The sequence below is a fragment of the Arachis hypogaea genome, chromosome 18 (genome assembly GCF_003086295.3).
Source record: "Arachis hypogaea cultivar Tifrunner chromosome 18, arahy.Tifrunner.gnm2.J5K5, whole genome shotgun sequence".
NCBI classification, from domain to species: domain Eukaryota; kingdom Viridiplantae; phylum Streptophyta; class Magnoliopsida; order Fabales; family Fabaceae; genus Arachis; species Arachis hypogaea.
Genome location: NC_092053.1, coordinates 48,753,461 through 48,757,938, shown reverse-complemented (window position 1 = coordinate 48,757,938; position 4,478 = coordinate 48,753,461). Strand labels below are relative to the sequence as shown.

The 4,478-nt window shown below is 36.3% G+C and overlaps 1 non-coding gene across 1 annotated transcript; it reads right to left on the bottom strand.

Annotated features, from left to right (window-relative positions):
- Positions 1-3,815: 3,815 nt before the first annotated feature.
- LOC112773529 (small nucleolar RNA R71) lies at positions 3,816-3,923 on the bottom strand. The gene has a single exon (XR_003188076.1). It is a non-coding gene; the product is annotated as a small nucleolar RNA R71 (small nucleolar RNA).
- Between the last annotated feature and the right edge of the window lie 555 nt (positions 3,924-4,478).

The window sequence follows — 4,478 nt, the reverse complement described above, 5'->3', positions numbered from 1 at the left end:
TGGAAAGTAGACATCCAGGGCTTTCCAGCAATATATAATAGTCCATACTTTGGCCAAGAATTGACGACGTAAACTGGCGTTCAACGCCAGCCTTCTGCCCAAATCTGGCGTCCAGCGCCAGAAAAGGATCCAAAACCAGAGTTGAACGCCCAAACTGGCACAAATACTGGCGTTCAACTCCACAAATGGCCTCTGCACGTGCAACACTTAGGCTCAGCCCAAACACACACCAAGTGGGCCCCGGAAGTGGATTTATTCATCAATTACTTACTCATGTAAACCCTAGTGACTAGTTTATTATAAATAGGACCTCTTACTATTGTATTAGACGTCTTTTTGACCATCTTTGGATCCTGGATTGTATTTTGATCCTGTGATCTCGTTTAGGGGGCTGGCCATCTCGGCCATGCCTGGACCTTTCACTTATGTATTTTTAACGGTAGAGTTTCTACACTCCATAGATTAAGGTGTGGAGCTCTGCTGTTCCTCAAAGATTAATGCAAGTACTACTGTTTTCTATTCAACTCATCTTATTTCGCTTCTAAGATATCCATTCGCACCCAAGAACGTGATGAAGGTGATGATTATGTGTGACGCTCATCACCATCTCCCCTACGAACACGTGCCTGACAAACACTTCCGTTCTACATGAAATAAGCTAGAATGAATATCTCTTAGATCTCCTAACAGGAATCTTCGTGGCGTAAGCTAGAATGATGGCGGCATTCAAGAGAATCCGGAAGGTCTAAACCTTGTCTGTGGTATTCTGAGTAGGATTCAATGATTGAATGACTGTGACGAGCTTCAAACTCGCGAGTGCTGGGCGTTAGTGACAGACGCAAAAGGAGGGTGAATCCTATTCCAGCATGATCGAGAACCGACAGATGAATAGCCGTGCCGTGACAGGGTGCGTGAGCATATTATTCACTGAGAGGAGGGGATGTAGCCACTGACAACGGTGATGCCCTTGCATACAGCCAGCCATGGAAAGGAGTAAGACCGATTGGATGAAGATAGCAGGAAAGCAGAGGTTCAGAGGAACGAAAAGCATCTCCATTCGCTTATCTGAAATTCTCACCAATGAATTACATAAGTATTTCTATCCCTATTCTATTATTTATTATTCGAAAACTCCATGATTATTTTATATCCGCCTGACTGAGATTTACAAGGTGACCATAGCTTGCTTCATACCAACAATCTCCGTGGGATTCGACCCTTACTCACGTAAGGTATTACTTGGACGACCCAGTGCACTTGCTGGTTAGTTGTATCGAAGTTGTGACAATTATGAATTAAGATCAAAGCACCAAGCTTTGGAGCCATTACCAGGGATTGTTCGAGCCTGGACATCACAATTTCGTGCACCAAGTTTTTGGCGCCGTTGCCGGGGATTGTTCGAGTTTGGACAACTGACGGTTCATCTTGTTGCTCAGATTGGGTAACTTTCTTTTCGTTTTCTTTTCAAAAAGTTTTCAAAAATTTTTCAAAATCTCTCATCTGTTTTCGAAAAAAATAAAAATGTTTTGAAAAATTTTATTCAAAATTTTTAAGAATGAATTCTAGTGTTTCATGAAGCATGTGAAGCCTGGCTGGCTGTAAAGCCATGTCTAAATTCATTTGGACTGAGGCTTGCAATTTGTTATCAAGAGCAATTTAATTGTTGCTCATCCACCTGCTGCTGATCCATGATCACCTGCTGAAGCTTGGCTGGCCATTGGCCATGTCTAGTGTTTTGGACTGGAGCCTTCTTTGAAAGCTTGGCTGGCTAGTGAGCCATGTCTAATTCCTGGACTGAAGCTTTAGACTAAGAATGCAAGATTCCTGGAATTCATATTAAAAATTTTGGAATCCTTATTTTTCTTTTTCATATAATTTTCGAAAAAAAATCCAAAAAAATTAGAAAATAATAAAATAAAAAATATTTTCTGTTTCTTGTTTGAGTCTTGAGTCACATTATAAGTTTGGTGTCACTTGCATATGCATCTTGCATTTTTCGAAAATATCATGCATTCATAGTGTTCTTCATGATCTTCAAGTTGTTCTTGGTAAGTCTTCTTGTTTGATCTTGATGATTTCTTGTTTTGTGTCTTTTCATGTTTATCATATGCATTCTTGAATTCTTAGTGTCTAAGCATTAAAGAATTCTAAGTTTGGTGTCTTGCATGTTTTCTTTGCATTAAAAATTTTTCAAAAATATGTTCTTGAATGTTCATCATGTTCTTCATAGTGTTCTTGGTGTTCATCTTGACATTCATAGCATTCTTGCATGCATTCACTGTTTTGATCTAAAAATTTCATGCATTGCATAATTTTCATGTTTTTCATAAAAATTTCAAAAATCAAAAAAATATCTTTCCCCTTTTCTCTCATCAAATTTGAAAATTTGGATTGACTTTTTCAAAAATTTTTAAAATCAAATTGTTTCTCATGAGTCAAACCAAATTTTCAATTTGAAAATCTTATCTTTTTCAAAATCTTTTTCAAAAATCAAATCTTTTTCAAAATTCTTAGTTATTTTCGAAAATTCCAAAAATATTTTTCAAAAATATTTTTCTTATTTTTATACCAAATTTTCGAAAATAACATAATCAATTAATGTTTTGATTCAAAAAATTTGAAGTTTGTTACTTGCTTGTTAAGAAAGATTCAAACTTTAAGTTCTAGAATCATATCTTGTGATTTCTTATGAATCAAGTCATTAATTGAGATTTTAAAAATCAAATCTTTTTCAAAACTAACTTCAATCATATCTTTTCAAAAATATCTTCTCATCTTATCTTTTTCAAAAATATCTTTTCAAAAAAATATCTTTTCTAACTTCCTAACTTCTTATCTTTTCAAAATTTGTTTCAACTAAACTAACTAACTTTTTGTTTGTTTCTTAACTTTTTCAAAACCACCTAACTAACTCTCTCTCTCTCTCATTTTTCGAAAATATCTTCCCCCTTTTTCAAAATTTCTTTTTAATTTATTAATTAATTTAAATTTTAAATCTTAATTTTCGAAAAATACTAACAATTTTCAAAAACCAATTTTCAAAAATCACTAACTCCTTTTCAAAAATAATTTTCAAAAATTCCCTCATTCTCTCTCATCCTATTCTATTTATTCATTCATTAACTAACATCTCTTCCTCACATCATCACCAAATTCGAACCCCCTCTTCTATCTGTGTTCGAATTTCTTCCTCTTTTCTTCTACTCACATAAGGGAACCTCTATACTGTGGTAAAGAAAATCTCTATTATTATTATTTTTCTGTGCCTTCTTCTTTGTCATATGAGCAGGAGCAAGGATAAGAACATTCTTGTGGAAGCAGATCCAGAACCTGAAAGGACTCTGAAGAGAAAATTAAGAGAAGCTAAAATACAACAATCCAGAGATAACCTCTCAGAAATTTTCGAACAGGAAAAAGAGATGGCAGCCGAAAATAATAATAATGTAAGGAAGATGCTTGGTGACTTTACTGCACCTAATTCCAATTTACATGGAAGAAGCATCTTCATTCCTGCCATTGGAGCAAACAATTTTGAGCTGAAACCTCAATTAGTTTCTCTGATGCAGCAGAACTGCAAGTTTCATGGACTTCCATCGGAAGATCCTTTTCAGTTCTTAACTGAATTCTTGCAGATATGTGATACTGTTAAGACTAATGGAGTAGATTCTGAAGTCTACAGGCTCATGCTTTTCCCTTTTGCTGTAAGAGACAGAGCTAGATTATGGTTGGATTCTCAACCCAAAGACAGCCTGAACTCTTGGGATAAGCTGGTCACGGCTTTCTTAGCCAAGTACTTTCCTCTTCAAAAGCTGAGCAAGCTTAGAGCTGATGTTCAAACCTTCAGACAGAAAGAAGGTGAATCCCTCTATGAAGCTTGGGAAAGATACAAACAATTGACCAAAAAGTGTCCTTCTGACATGCTTTCAGAATGGACCATCCTGGATATATTCTATGATGGTCTGTCTGAGTTATCTAAGATGTCATTGGACACTTCTGCAGGTGGATCCATTCACCTAAAGAAAACGCCTGCAGAAGCTCAAGAACTCATTGACATGGTTGCTAATAACCAGTTCATGTACACTTCTGAAAGGAATCCTGTGAGCAATGGGACGCCTATGAAGAAGGGAGTTCTTGAAGTTGATACTCTGAATGCCATACTGGCTCAGAACAAAATATTGACTCAGCAAGTCAATATGATTTCTCAGAGTCTGCATGGAATGCAAGCTGCATCCAACAGTACTCAAGAGGCATCTTCTGAAGAAGAAGCCTATGATCCTGAAAACCCTGCAATAGCAGAGGTGAACTACTTAGGTGAACCTTATGGAAACACCTATAACTCAACATGGAGAAATCATCCAAATTTCTCATGGAAGGATCAAAAGCCCCAACAAGGCTTTAATAATGGTGGAAGAAACATGTTTAGCAATAACAAACCTTTTCCATCATCAACTCAGCAACAGACAGAGAACTCTGAACAA